Raw genomic sequence first — 18,886 nt, 5'->3', positions numbered from 1 at the left:
AAGCAAAGGACCTTAGGGCACAAGGACCCCAAATCTTAGAATCACCTCCCTGTTCTGTCTACCCCTGATAGTTTTCACTCTTATTAACCTACCAGATGTTTCCAAGCAGATGTTTTGAGGAATACATTGTCTATTTTGTTTTAGTAGTCCTTAGTGGGGGGGGGGTTAGTCTGAATTATCTGGACCACCATCACTTCTTTTCTGTATTTCAAGAAGAAATGAAGTGGGCCTTAAAGGTAGAAGGAGAGTAGGAGTCCATGGATTTAATATTTCTTTATTTTTAAACCCACGTTATCTCCCACGTCTATATTTTAAGTAACCTGGAGTAGATATCCTGGCTGAGTACTCGCAGTAGCTCACATTAACAGGCAGTGAATTTTTTTTTTAGATTAAGTGGGAATAAAAAGAGAAGAAAATCCATGGAAGAAAAAGGAGTGGAAGAAGAAAGGGAGAGAGAAGGAGGACCTAGAGGGATAGAGATGGAGAAGGCAGAAAAGCGGGAAAAAGAAAAGAGAAAGATGAAGCGGGGAGAACAGAATTAAAGGAAGCTCCATTTAGTTTTACCAAGACCTGTAGCCAGCGCTTCTGTAGAAATCCAGATTTACTACCTGCTTAACAAGCAAACAAACAAAAAATTCCTTTCACATTGTCCTTTCCTTGCCAACCATTCACTTATTTTCATGACTGGTCGTGGAAAAAGGAAACTAATTCATTCACTCAACAAATATTTATTAGGTACCCACTATATGCCAAGCTCTGTTCTGGGCACTGAGGAGAAACAAATGAACAAAACCTACACAAGCCCTTGCCCTCACTGAGCTTCTGTTCTAGTGGGCCACTGTACCCAAGGTACAGTGATTGAGGTGCTAAATGCTGTAACAAACAGATCACAACTTCTCAGCAGGTTAACATAATAAAGGTCTGTTGTCTGCTCAGCTGAGAGTCCTTGCATGGATTTTTGGTCATGCAGATCTGCCCTGCTCATTCAGAGTCACACTTCTGCTTCACGTCTATTGGCAAGAACTAGTCACATGGCCCCAAAGGCAAGGGCATGGCTGGGAAATGTAGTTCCCAGTAACAAACACAAGTCTTTGGTAATCAGCAAACTGATTCTTCACATGGAAAGATACAGACAAGAAACTGAATAACAAATTATTTATTACTTTCGGAGGTGATAAATGCTATGGGAAAAATGCAGGAAAGAAATAGAGTGTCTGGGAGGGGGGAGTATTGAAAATTTAAATAGACTGGTGAGAGACGGACTCACTGGGCTGAGCAAAGCTTGAAGGAAGCAGAGGCGTGAGCCATGTGAATATAGGGGAGACGGTGTGACTGGAAGAGGAAACACTCAAAAAGGAGCCCATTATGGCTGAAACAGAGCCAGCGGAGAGAGGCAGGAGATGAGGTCAAACAAATCAGAGGCAAATCGTGTGGGACTCTAGATTTATCCTCTGAATGAGACGAAAAGAATCAGATGGATGTGAGCAGAGGAGAGCTAGGATTCGATCTGCACTTTATCGAGACCAGTGTGGTGGCTACGTTGGGAATACACTGAATGGGGGCAAAGGGAAGGAGATAAAAGTGCATGGGACCAGAGCGGCAACAATGGAGGTGATGAGAGATGTAGGTTGCTAGATACAATTTGAAGGCAAAGCAGGATTTGTAGATGGATTGAAGATGGAGTTTGAGAGAAAGACAGGAGTGACTGTGGCCTGAGCAATTAAGAGATGGAGCTAGGGAAGACCATGGTGGAGCACGTTTGTGGGGGGAACTCAAGAACTCACCTCTAGACATGTTGAGCTTGCGACGTCCATGAGAGTTTCATGTGGAGACACTAAGAAGCTGCTGGACTAGGGTCTGAAGCTCAGGAGAAAGCCCTGGGCTTGAGCTACAGGTTTAGAGTCCTTTCTCAGGGTAAAGACGCTACTCAAAGCCTTGAGACCGAAAGAGAAGGGCAGGCAGTGTAGTTGAAAAAGAGAGACCCAAGGACTGAGCCTTAGGTCTGGACAGAATAAGATGTGGCCATTGCTGGGAATGGGGAGAAAAAAAGTGAGGGAAGGAAGCGGGCGTGAGTGGGGAATTATTTGGGGCTGTGGTTCATCAGATCAGAATCAGAATGGAGCACCATTAATGGTGACCAAGGGGTCTGTTTCCCCCCAACTCCACTCCTACCTGCCTGCCTCTAGCTGTGTACAATCCCAGTGGTCTGATGATGGGCAGGGCCGTCAGCTGCTCATTCCATGCTTCTGCACTCTTTCACCACCACCCCTCGCTCTCATAAAGGTTTGGTCATTCATTCAACAAATTTTTGCTGAATGCCTATATATGTGCCAGGCCCTGAGTGAACAAGCTAGACAAGGCCTGTGCCCTTCTGGAGCTTATACTCCATAAGGGGGCTGGGGCAGATAATAAACAATCAACAAATAGACAAACAAGAACATTCCTAATCCAGGGTAAAAGAATAGAAAATGCCCTGCTTTGGTGAAGGGGATCATGAAAATTCTCTTCCAGGAGGGGACATCCGAGCTGAGACCTGAGCGCTAAAAGGATGATGGCCGTCAGATCTGGGGGTCAAGGATCTGGCTGGAGGGAGGCTTGCAGTGCTGCAGGGGAATGTTGAAGGCCAGTGTGCTGATCATGGTGAGGAGCCCCCTCACATGGGACCTTGTAGGCTATGGTTAGGAATTTGGTTTTATTCTAAGTGTGACGAGGACACCTCCCGTGGGTTTAAGCAGAGGACTCACGTGACAACATTTCACAGACCTCACTGGGTTGGTCAGATGGAGAGCAGACAGTAGGGGGCAGAGTGGAGGCAGCGAAAGGAGTTAGGAGGGTTTTCGAGCTGAGGCCACAGGTGGCATCTTGCACTAGGATGGGCCAGGATGCACGTTGTCTTGGACGAACGGGTGGGTCAGGCAGTCATACATATATCAAGCTCTTCTCTGGGTCCAGGCCTATGCAAGGCCAAGAAAAGCACCTCCTAAAGAAACATGAGCGAGGTACAGTCCTTGCCCTCAGCTTACTGAATGCTGAATTACAGGAAACTCAGACCACACATATTAAGGTGCCGGGTAAACACAAAGCAACCAGTAAGTCAGTGCATAGGAGGGGCTGACTAGGTGCAGAAGGGGGACTGGAAACAGTAACTGGCTACCGCGTAAAGGGGAGATTTTGGAGCCTTCTCCAGACGGGCGGGGCGGCTCATTTTCCAGCGGGCAGCGGCAGAGGGTCGCGAGCAGCGCTGCCTCCCCGCCCCCAGCCCACGGCCTCGCGTGGCGGCGGGGCCTGGATTCTCCAAGAACTTGGCTCCGGGCTCCAGTTTCCCAACTCACTCGGAGCTCAGAGAAGCGGTGACTCAGGCGAGGGCCCTCCCGGCACGCCGCGTTGTCAGCCGGCCTGCAGTGACTCACCACCTCGCTCCCTCCCTCACCGCTGACCCCGGGCCAATCCCTTAAGGAGTCTACACCCCACTCTTCTCACTTGGCCGGGACAATTGCCTCGTGGAGTTTTTAGCTCCCCGGGGGCAGGGCTTCTGTCAGCAACCGTCCAGGTTCCTCGAGAGAGGCTTCTCCTAGGGGCTGGTGGAGCGTAAAAACTTTGGGTGGACCCGAAGGCCCCAGGCCCTCCCCGTGCACCGAAGGAGGGCTTTAATGCCTGTGCATTCTTCTAATTTCAGAGCCTTTCAACAGCATTTTATACCGAATACAATTTCGCAAGTCTTGGTGTCCTGGAGGAATTTTCCCTTGGACACCTCTTGGTCAAAATTTGCTTGGGGAAAACAAAAAAGCAACCAGAGTAGGCCCCCAAAGTCTGCAAAGCAGAGACCAGTGGCAATGGGAGGTGAGAGTGCGGCGGACTGACCAACGGGCCCCGGGGCAAGGGGACCACCGCGCGAGGGCGCGGGCCGAAGCTCTAGTCGCCCGCGCAACCGAAAGCGGGCGGCGAGTATCGCGAGAGCGCTCAGCTCCCCTGCAGCGAGCCCTCCGGCAGGAGCAGAGGCCCAGGCGGCGGGCGTGGGCTGCGGGGTCGCTCGCCTGGTTCTCCGGCTGGCATCTCGGCGCCCCTACTTCCAGCGCGCCCCGTCGCAGCCAGGCGACCTGAGCGTCCCCCAACCAGCCTTGGGCCGGAGTGCTGCCCGCAGTCCTCCGCTCGCCCGGCCGCCGGCGCTAGCCGCCCGGCCGGGACCCGGCAGGTGGACTGCGGCGGGCGCGCCCTCCTTCCGGCCCCGGCCCCTCCCTCGAGCCCTGGCGCGCCTCTGCTCCCCGGCCAGAGCTCGCCATCTGCGCCCCCGAGTTACCTGCCTCGGGAAGTCCCAGTTCGCAAGCAGCCGGGACTGTAAAAGGGTGGATTCGGCAGAGCCCAAAACCACATTTCTAGGGGAGGGGTGGGGTCCCCATCTAGAGGGTCGCAGATCGCATTACCGGCCGAGGGGAGGAGACAGCGGAAGGGAGAGTCAACAGAGGTAAAAGTTGCTTTTCGCTTACTACTCCCCCTCCCCCTCCCTTACCCGCTGCGATGCCGGTAGGCTCGGGGACACAGTGTCCGCCCCGGAACGGTTTGGCAGGACAGAGGTATCTTTCCATACGCGGATGCTGCAGTCAGAGCGCCGCTTGGCCTGCAGGGCTGCCGGGCTCCGGGGCCCCGAGGGCGACCCCCGTCTGCCCGGGGGCGGGAAGCAGAAGCCCGCCTCCGGGCACCGAAGATCTAGAGCAATAACAGACGCATAAATAAACCAATGAGCGGCTCTTTGCTGCCAGCAGCAGGGAAACCTCGGGCTGATTAAATGCAGACGCGGGGTGTCTGCCAGGACAGGAGGGCGGCGGGGTAGAGGGAACCGGCGTGGAGGCGAAGGGTGGGGGGAAGGGAGGCCGGGGCAGGAGCGACGGGAAAGACCCAAAGCCACGTTTTTAAACATGGCGGGGGGGGGGGTCGGTTTTAAAGGCAACCAGTACGGGGGAGGGGGGGACCGGTCTGCGGGCCTCTGGACCTTTTTTAATACATATTACTTTTAATACATATTACCATGTGAAGTGTTAGTATTCACTTCAAAGTGAAGTTGGTGGTTGGCCACCGAACAGGTTGTCACACGAAGCATTCTAAAATGGGAAATGCCATAGTACTGAAGTTTGTGGTGAAGCGAGGGTCTGTGTCTTTGAACACATAGCTTTTTTAGTCTGTCCTTTTGGCTGGGAAGCTGGGACACTATTTTTAGGTAAGGCGGGAGTTTTGGGGAGTCAGTAAGTGCCTCTCTATCAGCTGGTGTGCTTGATTTTTGCAGTTGTTAGCAAGAAGTTTCATTTCTAATACCATAAGTATTCAATCTACATTGTTTTAAAGTCTGTATACATTTATGGACAGTCCAGTGTTTTACTGGAGCAGGGAGTGATGCCACAATAACAGGGGAAATCATTTCTACTTGCAAAGGACCTTGTGTAGTTTAAAAATATAGAGCATATTCATGAAAGGCTAAGAATATTGCAGAGGGACCTACAACTAAGTAGACCAGATCTTACACATGCACTTTTGTCCTCTGTTTAAGAAGTAGGCATGGTATTGATATTAAATGCAACTTAGTCTATAATTATCTGTCAGACCCTATTTAAGATTCTAAATACAGGCCCAGCACAAGAAGTAAGGTCCTTTGCCTGTTGTTTTAAATGCTTAACAGTTTTAAATGCATAGTAGATTTGGGGCCAAGTTTATCAACTTGTCGATAAACAAGAGATGGGGAGGAGCTACTTAAAAATTATAAACAAAGTGTTATGGCTGTTTATTTCCATCAACTTAGATAAGTATACATGCAAATATAATTTGATTTCTAAATAATAGTTTGAATTGTTTTCTAGGAGAGAAGTATGATATGTGTGGAGAGTGTGGCCGCAGCAGCTTGTAGTTCATTTAAATTGCTGGGTGTAGTCAGGATGACTTCGGTAGCACTGGCTAGGAGCCACATAAAACTTAGTGGTCTGTCACTTCACCGGTGGCTGAGATTATACTTTTGAGCTATCCTGAATTTAATAAGGTTAATATTCCTCTTTCAAAAATAAATAGTAGATATAACATGAAGATTTTTAATTTATATGTATATATATGTGTGTTCATATATATTTATATATGTATCTATCTTTATTTTAAAAGCTACCAACTGTCTAAAGCAAATTGAACGTTTTTCAGCATACTACTAAAGAGTCATACCAACTTGTTTACTGGTGTAAATTGTACTGGGTCAGTTTCTCCAAGGGCAGGAAGTTGTCTGGTAAAGCCAGAATTTGTGTGTTCAACTTGTTTTGACCCCCAGAAACCCTGATTCATCATTAGGTTCTTCAAAGAATGCAGGCACATTTTTTTGAGTAAACCATTGTGACGTGTGAATGTTTGTGATTTTTGTTATTTCTGTGCCATATTTTAGGTGTTCTCGGAACATCTGAATTTGCCTTTTTGCTTTCTTCTGTCGATATTCTCCTAGTGGTGAAAATAATCCTGTGAGGCGAGCTTCCTTTCAGTAGGCAATATGTGTAACTAATATAGTTTAAAAACTTATTTATTTTTATGTAAAACTAATGCATGCTATGGTAAACAAATCCAAGCAGTGCTAAGTGTATATAGGAAAAAAGATAAAAAGCCTCTGCTCTCCTTCCTCCATCGTTAGCCATGTCCCCCTAATCTGACCGTAGAAAGCAGTTGGTGTTACTTGGTGTTTGGAAGACCTCTCTTGACTCGGTGCGCGGGCAGTAGTGAAAGCAGAGGGAGAAGTCATGGAAGGCATGGCCACGGAACCCGTTTAGATGTTAGGCAGGTATTCCACCCTTATTTCCTGTGATGTTAATTAATATTGATAATCTTAAACTTCCATTAGTTTAAGATAACTGTAATTGAATTGTTAGTGAAACACTCAAACAGTTAATTGCATTGTCAGGTTGGTAAAGTTTTGATTTGTTGATCTTGTAAGGAAATAAATATTTGGAAATTGAATTCACGTAACCTTAGGGCTGGGAGTAATGTTGGTAATTATCATCTGTGGCATTTTATGATGAGATGCACAGTATACTTACTCTAGGCTTTTTATAACTCATTATGTTTCCTTTAGTTTTCAGAACAACTCCAAGATAGCTGTTATTTCTGCTTTGCAGAGGAAATTTAGGTTAAATGTGAATTAACGAACATAATGTCGCAAGACCAGTAAGTAGTGGTGCTGGCGTTGTGCCTTGGAAAGGGTGTTCTCTTTCCACTGCAGTATGCTCTGCTGCTTCTATTTAGTCTGTCTTATTTTCCAGATGAGGAAATTGAGGCCTGGAGAAGTCAAGTGACTTTCCCAAGGTCATACAGCTGATTAGTAGTAACATTAAAGCAAACTTTTATCTCTGGACCCTTATCTCAGGACTCTTGGTCCTGGCTGGTTATGCTACATTTTACTGCAGTACTGTGGACCAAAGGACCATATGCTGTGACCACTGGATACAAATGCTTCAGAACTGATACATCAGCAGTGGTGTTTTCTAGTATGTATTAAAAGGTTCCTTCTCTCTCTTTCAGAAATTATAAAGAGCTCTGATGGGCTCTTTGGGTGATACCCAGTGCAGTGAACTGCAGGTGAGTAAGGTCTGGGAGAGCCTTATTTACAAAGCAAGGACTTGGTAATGCCTGAGGAAAAGACAAAAGGGACTTAATCTAGAGGAGGGTGTCTGGTCAGCAAGATGAGCTGGGACAAGGTGGAGGAAGTAGGGCCCTGGTGCAGCGGCGGTGACCTGACTGAATTGGCTACTTCTGGGGCCGACTGGATGATGGTGAACCTACTCCAAACAGACTGCCTGATGCTTTGTCAGTTTGTTTGAAGAGAAGTGAGGGTAGGTTAATCTTCCACTTGTGTTTTGAATGAGTAACTGCACAGGGATTCAACCTATCTGCATATGATTGGATCTTCAGAGGTCCTTCAGTTTTTGTGTCAACATTCTTGAGTGTTGATCGCCCAGTGCTCTGATGAACAGGTTAGGTGTTAAATTGTCTGTTTTTCCTGTTATCTACTATGTGTGTATTGTCATGAATGACTATATATCTGCATTTCTGAGGATCTGGATACCAGGAACATATCAATGGAAACAGAAGGTTAAACTTTTTTCCTAATGGTTGTATTAGTCCTTCAAATTATTTGTTTATTGCTGAAATGCCCTAAGAATGACATTTTAGTCTTGAGTATTTATTATTTCCCAGTAATTAATCTTCTTGGTCCATTATAGTATCTTGGCCATTCAGTATTAAACTAAGAAAATGGTAATACTACAGAAAAACAATTAGAAGACTGTTCTAATATTGTCCTTGTGGGGCATCAGTGCTAAAATTATTTTTTGATGTCTTTTTAATGCTAGTCCCAGAGACTTTAATGAGACAATGCTATATACTTTTAGGGTTTATAATTAAACTTAGGCTTGGCTACTTATTGATTGCTAAAGTAAAACATTGTTGTAGGGGTTCTTTGTTTCTTGAGTTAGGGTAGTTTGCACGATTCATCCCCCACAGGTTCATGGGGATGATCAGAAGGCTAGCTGAGCTGGTTTCTTGGTCCTTGGAAAGCTGGGGTCTGGGTTGTCATAGGTCATTGTGATAAGAAGTACATGAGCGTTCTCAGTTAAGGCCAAAGTGAGCAGTAAAAGAGAGGTGTGGACCTCTTCCTGAGACTATATCGAGTTTGCATCCTGGGACCCCTAAGTTTGCTCAGTATGGTAGAACTTTCTCTCTTAAATTATAAAATAATTTAAGAATTGTTATTAAGTAAATTGTTAAATATTTGGGTTACTACCCCTAAAACAGTTGATTTTCTTTTTGGCATTCTGTTAAAAATATATATAGAGAGATATATATCTCTCTATATCTATCTATATATACATACACACACACATAGATTATCGTACTCCTTTTTAATTATAATGTATATAATTTGAATTTTTCCTACTTATTAGATTATGAAACATTTCCATGTTATAGTTGTCACAATTTTAATTGACATGATTACACTTTGAGAGGCTGCAAAATATGTCATCAAGTCATGCTGTCAATAATTTACTTAACTCTTTTTATGTTAGTTATTTATGTTGCTGGCTCGTTTTCAGTTAATACTTTCATGTACATTATTGTAGATATTATTGTACTTTTCTTCTGGCTAATTATATCTCTAGGATAAATTTTTGAATGCATTATTGTGTTAAATGGTATGAATGTTTTTATGGCTTTTGATATATATATCGCCATACTGTTTTTCAAGAATGTTATACCAGTTTGTACTACTAAGAGATATACAGATGTACCTGTTTCGCCATAACTGGATATAAATACATTTTTTCCTTAAAAGTTTTTGCTTATTGAATAGTGTAAAGTGGCATTTGTACTTCTTTGTTCTATAATGTTGAATTTTTCTCTTTGAGTCTCTTCATGGTGAATTGTTTGTTCATATCCTTTGCTATTTGAATCAGTAAACTATCGATGTGGGCTTTGGATGGTAAGGCAAGTATAACCAGCTAATAAACAGGTGATTATTAAAAAGATGATCAGAACCTGTTCGGGGAGAATGTTCAGAGAGAGTCTAGTCTGGATGGTAAGTTTTCTTGAGAACATAGTGGTTGAAGGGGAACGGGTGAGTTATTCCAAGGTTCAGCTCAGCACATGTTTAGTGCGCATCCATTGTGTACCACGTGTTGCATCCTCTTAGTGCCTCTCAAGTCATCGTGGCGTATACTTGGCTGAAGGAGCAGGCTGCTTGAGGCTGCTTGAGGCTTGACTTGTGGGACTTTGGCTGCTGAAGTCTCTTTGTGGAGGGCTGAGGGGATGACTGACTAGAACCTCTTTAGCTCATTCATGGCATACCACAGTGCCACGGCACAGTCTTTGAGAAGCTCTGTTCTGAAGGATACAAAGACGAATAAAGCATCATTTCCTCTGACAAGGAGCGAATCATCTAGTAGAGAGAGTAGGGGCACCAAACCAAGAAAGGACTAATAGGAATTTGAAGGGTGCTGTAAGAGGGGTTCAGACAAGGTGCTTAGGGGTTCAGTGGAGGGAGTGATACTGCCCCCTTGCGGATGTAAGGGAACACTTCAACTGAGGAGGTGGCATTTAAATTGCACCACTGTGAAATTGAGGCGCCAGGGCAAGAAGAGGGCATTCTGGAGGGAAGGGTAGCTTGAGCAAAGGCTGAGGGGTGGTGTTGGAAATGAGGTGGATGTCCGGAAACTGAGTATCCAAATTACCCGGACCCTGGGTTACATGAAAGAACATAGTGGACAGTGAGGCTGTTGAGAGGTCATGACTGGGTTTTGGAGAATGCATATGATGGATTGTGAGTGAGGAGAAACTAGAGACAGGGTTTTCAGTCGAGTTCATGGCACTACTCCAGGTGAGGGATGATGAGTGCCTGAGTTAGTGTGCTTGGGAATGAAAGGAGGTGGTGGAGTCAAGAGATACTTTGGAGGTTGAACAGAGAGATGTGGTGACTGATTAGGTAGGAGGGGAAGGAACAGTCAGTTCTGTGTCTTAAGTCAGAGATGATGCTGAGGTGTTTGTGGTTGGATGGCTGGCAGAATGGGACAGCAGGAATACAGAAGTCAGGAGGAAGAGCAGGTCTTAGGGGTTTAGAATAGAGAAAAGATGATTTTGGTTTTGTGTGTTGAGTTTAAGGAACTAGTAGAAAGGTGAAATCAGAATCTTAGCCCTGGAAGGAACAGATGAGGAAGTTCAGGGCCCAGAGGAGCTAGAGGGACCAGTGAGGTCTCACAGTTAGATAAAGCAGAGTGAAGACTGAAGCTTCCTGATTCCCAGTGCAGCACTCTCTTCAGTGCCTCAGACTGAGAAACTTCTCTGCTGTGGTGTTTTCCTCGCACCCAGGTGTGCTCAATAGGAAGTTGGAAGTGGCAGAGCTTATGTTGGGAGTGAAGAGTTTATTTTTTAATTACATTTTTTTTATTATGGAAAATTTCAGATGTATAGAAGTGGAAAGGGTAGAATCAATCCCACTGTACCCGTTGTTCAACCTTAATAGTTAGTAATGTTGTTTCCTCTGTTTCCTCCCTCTCCATCAATTCTATTGAAGCAAATCGGATAAAGTGTTTTGGTGAACTTGAACTCTGGGTATCTGTAGTTAAGGAGGATTGAACAGTTCAGTAGGGTATGTTCTGAGCTTTCTGGGTGGGGGTCTAGAGTGAACAGAAGTAGCATTAATTGCCAGGATTCCTGGGCAAGTCGCTTCCGTCTTCTGCGCCTTCGTCTGTCTGTGAGACGGAGGTAATCATGGCAGCGTCACAGAAGCCCCTGAGATAAGGTGGAGCAAACGCCCTGGGAGCTGCAGGCCTGAGCTGTTACGCAGGTTTAGTTGTTGGTCATAACAGAGAGGTAGTGCTGTTCCTCCGGGCTCCTGTGTTGCTGCCATTCAATACATGTTTATTAGTCAACCAAGAATTATGTGAGGTACCTGAGGCTTCAACAGGGAACAAAACAGACAAAATCTCAGCTCTCCCGGAACTCCTGTTCTAGGTCTGGAGTATAACAGGAAGCTAATACCTTAATAGTGATTAGTGTGGGCCAGACACTGTTCTAAGTGCTTTCATATTTTACCCTATTTAATTCTTGCAGTAATGCCTTGAAGTGTAGCCCTGTTATTATTCCCATTTTGCAGATTTGGAAATCAAAGCAGATTTTTAAGCAGATCGCCTCAGGTCACAATGCCAGGATTCAGATTCAGGCAGAGCCGGCTTCAAGCCTGTACTCTTACCCCTGTGCCATTAAAACGCTTTAGCTCATTCATGGCGTACTAGTGTTTGGTACAAATAAAAAAGGTAGGCCCTGATTGAAATTATTCCTAAACAAGTAAGTGTTCTCTTCTTGAGGGAGAAAAAAAGACAAAACCAAATGAAAAAAATGGCAGTACACAGTTCTCTGTGGAAGGGGGTCTATTAGTATTCTTTCACAGAAAAGAATGTTTCTTCCTAACTTTTTATAGGCTTCAGCAACTTTCTTGGTTTCTTTAGATACACATGGCCACCTCAGTGGAACGAAGTCATTTTCCTGCTGGTACTTGGGAAGAGTCTCTTCTTGAATGAATCTCCTTCTTGCTTACAATTCTTCTTTTTTCTCCTACTCCTCTCTTTCCTTACCTTGGGGCAGTTCCCTTCTCTGATTTCCCCTGTTGTCTGATCCTCCTTTTCCTCACAGCTGTGGTGTCCCTTCCCAGTGTCATCAGCTGCCCATGTTCTCAGGGATTTCCTTCCTTCTGCTTTTGCCTTCTCTTCCCTAGCCTGCCTCTGTCCGTCTTCTTGGGCCTTACCCTCTGTTGTGGCTCTTCTGAGTTTCTTCAGCGGGACTAACGTCAGGACCAATTTCCCGCCTCTGGCTCTGGCTCTGCCTTGCCAGCTCGTGGTTCTTCTTCCTGGGCAGGGAAGATGGGGAAATGGGCAGTGAGCATTCCTTAAGTTTGCATCAGGATTAGGACATGGGCCTCACTCCTTTTAAGGAGGGTTAGGAGGGTATTATGGCTTGCATACCTGTGGGTTTTTTTTTTGAATATTGTTAAAATATACATAACATAAAATTTACCATTTTAATCATTTTAGCATACAATTCAGTGTCATTAAGTGCATTCACATTGTTGTACAACCATCACCACCATCCATCTCCAGAACTTCATCTTCCCAAATTGAAGTCTGTACTCATTAAACACTAACCCTCCATCCCCCTCTCCCTCAAGCACCTGGCAAACATCATTCTACTTTCTGTTTCTCAGAATTTGAATAGGGTCCATTAATACCATAGGTACCTCATATAAGTGCACTGATACAATATTTGTCCTTTTGTGACTGGCTAATTTCACTTAGCCTGTCTTCAAGGTTCATCCATATTGTAGCATGTGGCAGCATTTTCTTCCTTTTTAAGGCTAAATACTATGCCATTGTATGTAAATACCACATTTTTAAAAATCCATCCAGTTTTTGATAGACACTCAGGTTGCTTCCACCTTTTGGCTGTTGTGAATAATGTTGCTGTGAACTTGGGTGTATACATATCTGTTCAGGTCCCTACTTTCAGTTCTTTCAGGAAATACCCAGAAGAATTGTTAGATCATATGGTAATTCTGTGTTTAATTTTTTGAGGAATCCCCATATTGTATTCCATAGCAGTAGCACCATTTGATGTCCACCAGAAATGTAAAAGGGTTCCACTTTATCCACATCCTCGCAAACAGTTATTTTCTATTTTTTGGATAGTAGCCATCCTAATGGGTGTGAAATGATAATATATACTTGTTTTTAAAGGTGTTTTATGTAGAATAATAGAATTTCAGGACTGGAAATGGTATTAAAGATTTCTGGTTCAATTAGCTGTAGACAGCAACAAATGTTCTCATATGTCTTAGCATTTTCACTTCTTTCTCAGTTGGAGAAAGGCATTTTGGGCAGATGGGTCTCTACTGGATCTTCGGCTCAAGATGAACTATGTCTGACCCAGGCAGGGTACATGGAATGCAGCTTTGCCAGAGATCTGCTCTTCTCTTCTGCCAGTGACTCTCTTTCTTATACTTCTTTACAGTTTCCAACTCTGTCTTCTGGGTTATTTAATCTTCTTTCCAGCTTCTTTAAGGGATAAGGTAATTGTATTCAAATAAACATTTTTATTTAAAAAAAACTAGGTAAGTTAGCAATTAATGAGCCCAAGATCAGTATAAACTGCTCAGATGATTAAAAAGACTCTATTCAATATCAATTTGAAGGAAACCTAAATATTACTCCTGGATGTTAGCTATAATTCCTTACTATGGAAAATAAGTCACCCCTTTTCAATTTTTTTTTAATTTGGAGGAGATGAGTTAAGCAGCATAAAAAATATATATTTTATATTTACGAGAAGATTATAACTTCTGGATTAGTTTGGGTTTTGAATCATTTTTAAGTTAAAGAAAACTGTTAGTTTAATTTATATTAGGAAAATCTTTACGCCTACAGCAAAGTTGTAAGAATAGTATAATCAATACCCAATTGTTAGCGTTATGTCATAATTTGCCTTGTCTCCCTTTCTCTGTCAAATAGATAGAATTTTTTTTTTCCTGAGCCAGCTGAAAGTAAGTGGCAGACATCTTACATGGCATTTCATTCATACTTCATCATGTGTCTCCTAAGAATGAGGACATATTTCTTCATAAACATAATACCATTATCACACCCAGGAAGATAATTCAGTAATACTCATAGTTATACTATCAGATATCAAGTCCATGTATAATTTTTCCTATTTCTTCCCAAAATATATTTTATTTCTTTAGTTTGTTTTTGACTCTTTAGTTTCTTTTTTTTAAATTAATTTATTTAATGTATTTATTTTTGGCTGCGTTGGGTCTTCGTTGCTGTGTGTGGGCTTTCTCTAGTTGCGGCGAGCAGGGGCTACTCTTCATTGCGGTGCACGCGCTTCTCACTGTGTTGGCTTCCCTTGTTGTGGAGCACGGGCTCTAGGCGTGTGGGCTTCAGCAGTTGTGGCGCACGGGCTTACTTGCTCTGCAGCATGTGGGATCTTCCCGGACCAGGGCTCAAACCCGTGTCCCCTGCACTGGCAGGCGGATTCTTTACCACTGCCCCACCAGTTATTCTTTTATAAAAAAATTATTTCCTCATTTGTTTTCATGTGATGATGCCTTTATTTATTTATTTTTATTATTGTTTATTTTTGGCTGTGTTGGGTCTTTGTTGCGGTGCGCGGGCTTTCTCTAGTTGTGGCAAGTGGGGGCTACTCTTTATTGTGGTGCACGGAATTCTCATTGTGGTGGCTTCTCTTGTTGCGGAGCACGGGCTCTAAGTGCGCGGGCTTCAGTAATTGCAGCACCCAGGCTCAGTAGTTGCGGCACACAGGCCCTAGAGTGCGTGGGCTTCAGTAGTTGCGGCGTGTGGCCTCAGTAGTTGTGGCTCGCAGGCTGTAGAGCGCAGGCTCAGTAGTTGTGACGTATGGGCTTAGTTGCTCTGCGGCATGTGGGATCTTCTCGGATAAGGGCTGGAACCCGTGTCCCCTGCATTGGCAGATGGATTCTTAACCACTGCACCACCAGGAAAGTCCCAGACATTCCTTTTTTTAATGACAATTTTGAAGAGTCCTGGTTCATGTATTTCGTAGACTGTCCCTCAACTTGGGTTTGTGTGATGTTCTCCTCATGACTGGAATGGAGTTAGGGTTTTGGGGAAGGAGATGTTTACTTTTAATATTTTGTTTCATCTCTCTCTCTTGGCTTTTTATATAAGATATTCAGTGCATATAGATATATATTTTAAAAAGCATGCTTGTAGACTATTATTTTATAATCTGCTTGCTATTTTGTAATCTGGTTGGGATGATGGTGGTATGCTTTTTTTTTTTTTCAGTACGCGGCCTCTCACTGTTGTGGTCTCTCCCGTTGTGGAGCACAGGCTCCGGACGCGCAGGTTCAGTGGCCATGGCTCACGGGCCTGGCCGCTCCGCGGCATGTGGGATCTTCCCGGACCGGGGCACGAACCCGTGTCCCCTGCATCGGCAGGCGGACTCTCAACCACTGCGCCACCAGGGATGCCCATTTTTTATTTTTTTGCGGTACGCGGGCCTCTCACTGTTGTGGCCTCTCCTGTTGTGGAGCACAGGCGCCGGACGCGCAGGCTCAACGGCCATGGCTCACGGGCCCAGCTGCTCCACGGCATGTGGGATCTTCCCAGACTGGGGCACGAACCCGTGTCCTCTGCATCGGCAGGCAGACTCTCAACCACTGCGCCACCAGGGAAGCCCGGTACACTTTTGTTTTAATTATGCAGTTGGCTCTCTTGTGTTGATTTACATTTTATTTATAAAGCTCCACTGCTTTGGATTATGATGTGTTTACAAGGCTACACAGATAATCAGGAAGGGAAAATGAAGAAATACAAATGACAGAAAATATTTTATAATAATAAAATTTTCTTGGCAAGCAGCAACATTTTCTCAAAGTCAGTCTTTTAATATAATTTGCTTGCTTCATAAATATGGATTTTTTGTTTTTTCATATCTTTATTGATTAGTAAGCATATTAAATGACTTGGGAGGAATCTCACTCTCTTCAAGAAATAATTTGGAATTACTGATCCAGAATGCTGACAGTTCTCAAAAATGGGTCAGGAAAATCAAAGTAATAGATGGAAAAAAAAATCTCAATTTTAGCTCTTAATATAACTTTTCTTAAATTTAGGGTTCTTTTTTATAATTTAAGTTACTAAAACAGATGGTGGAAGGTCCATCAAGATATTTATTTTATGTATTTAAAGCATTTTACTTTGCTGTACTGAATTCCATTCATTCTGGAATTTAGGAGAATTTATCTCTTTATGAAAGAGATTATTCAAAGTAGAAAATGATTGATGACCTTCGCTTCCAGTTTTCTTCTCAATAGACTTAGTCTCTCTTCTAATGCTTCTTGCATACTCAGTAATTGTATAAGTTTTAGAGAAAAATGCAAGTCTGGCTGAATATTAAGCACAGTACGCTAAATAAAGCTTTTTTCCTTTGCAGAATATTTTACATGTGTGTCCCATAGATTCATCAGAGATTCTAGTTTTGGATAAAGGCAAGTACATTTCAAGACAATACAACATCCCTATCTATGACATTGGCATTCAAATGAGAAGTGAATTTGGTTCAGGACAGTTCTTGAAATGCTTAGCATTTAGGTTATTTTAGGTCAACTCCTTGGGAAATTCAATTAGAGTATTTATTGAATGGTTTTAGTGAGCTGATTGGTTGTCATGTCATGTCATAGATGATATAAAACATGACTCCTATTTATAAAATAGTTCTGTTGGTCAGATAAGGCATCTTACATGATGTATTTAATCCAAGATAATGGATGAGTAAGAGGCAGATCATTCTCTAGGAAGTAATTTTGGTTTTGAGAGAGGCATTCTTAGGGAAATAGGCCTTGAAGTGTTCATTTAGAGCTGGGCAGGATTGAGGTCCGGAGAGAGGAGGGAAAGGATATTTGGGTAGAGGGAAGGGCATTGGCAGAGCCTCAGAGGCCTGACGGTTCCTGGGGCCTGTGTGGGAATGGTGGGAAGGTTGGGTTGCAGTCAGCCTGTGGGTGGCCTGGACGTTGGGTAATGAGCGTGGCCGTCAGTTTATGGGCGCCCTCTCTAGAGTGGTGTGTAACTTGCTTCCTCCCTGAAGAAGTGTGACATGCTTGTGCTAGCTGCAGTGTCTTCCCCACAGCTGTGCTGTCCATTGAGGAGAAAGGGGCCTGCTCTGCCATGGCTTCCTTACTCCTCAGGGTATGGCGTGTGAGTTATTTTAATAATGTATCAATCTGCCTTTTCTTTCTTTTGTCACAATGCATTTACTTTCTAACGTGGTCTTGTTTTCAGGGTAATAATTGGGTTTCCACAGGGAAAATAATAATGTATGAGGCAAATTATTGACTTAAAAAATGAATCTCTACTATTTTTCTAGTAGTTCTTCTTTTGTTTAGATTTTTGTTTCGTTAGTTATGTAAAGAAACTTATGGATAGTAATTTCTGCTCAGGTGGATAGTGGTACTGTTTAGCACAGCTCATTGGTCTTCTGAAACCTTTACAAATGCAGTCTGATTCATTCCAGCCAAGTTAATTATGAGGTACATCATTTTTTTCCCTTAATGGAGACAAATGTAAAAGACAGAGATACAGAAATCATCTTCAGTTTAGATTGAAGAAATTTTAGTTACTACTCTTTGTTCCTGCTATTTGATCACAGTTTATTTTTATTTTTTGAAGTCTGTCTCTAATCAAATAAGATTTAATGTTTTAGAAGTAATAGAGGACCATGACTAAACTAAGAAGAAAAGTTAATTTAAGGACAAGAATTGATTTTTTTAAATATAAAAGTACATTTCATGACTTGATTTCAAGATGATCTGGTGGTATCCTTATACTGTCGCAGAAGGAAGTCCACAGTGGGACGAGAATGATGCTTACAAATCAGCACCCTTATTATCTATTACTGAACATGTCTTAGTCCAGGCCAGTCTGCCTACCACCTCTGGGGAACACTGTTGATTTCCTTTTTCTTCCAGTATTTACTTTTGGTTCTGGACCAATTATCTAGCTGTGATGGGATTCTTCAAAAGTATCCTACATTTTGTACTTAGTGAACTAGTGATTATTCTGTTTGCAGACATTCTTTCTGAAGCTCTACTCTTGCCTCGAAAACCTACATTTGCAGAAAGGGAAATGTATAGGTTTTCCTTTTAAATGTATTTATTTTTATTTATTTTTTATTTATTTTTGTCTGTGTTGGGTCTTTGTTTCTGTGCAAGGGCCTTCTCTAGTTGTGGCGAGCGGGGGCCACTCCTCATCATGGTGCGTGGGCCTCTCACTGCCGTGGCCCCTCTTGTTGCGGAGCACAGGCTCTAGATGCGCATGCTCAGTAGTTGTGGCTCACGGGCCCAGTTGCCCCGTGGCATGTGGGATCCTCCCATTCCAGGTCTCGAACCCGTGGCCCCCCCCATCGGCAGGCAGACTCTCAACCACTGCGCCACCAGGGAAGCCCAGGTTTTCCTTTTATTAACAAACTTATCCTTCTTTATTTCTTTCCAGTTTTTAAAAACCGTGTCCATTGTGACATTGAGATTCATATTTAAAAATAATTTTAAAATTTTATTCTTAAAATTATCATACAGTAAAACTAACTTTTTTCTTTTATCCTGTTTATTTAACACGTGTAGTTTGTGCAACCATCACTACAATCAGAATACAGAATAATATTATCACCCCCCAGAATTCCCTGATGCTATCCTTTTATAGTTAACTGTCCCCATCCTATAACCTCTGCAACCACCGACCTTTTCTCCATCCCTACAGTTTTGTCTTTTTGAGAATGTCCTATACATGGAATCATA

Source organism: Mesoplodon densirostris, chromosome 18, assembly GCF_025265405.1.
Source record: "Mesoplodon densirostris isolate mMesDen1 chromosome 18, mMesDen1 primary haplotype, whole genome shotgun sequence".
Lineage (NCBI taxonomy): Eukaryota > Metazoa > Chordata > Mammalia > Artiodactyla > Ziphiidae > Mesoplodon > Mesoplodon densirostris.
This window is presented reverse-complemented; position numbering follows the sequence as displayed.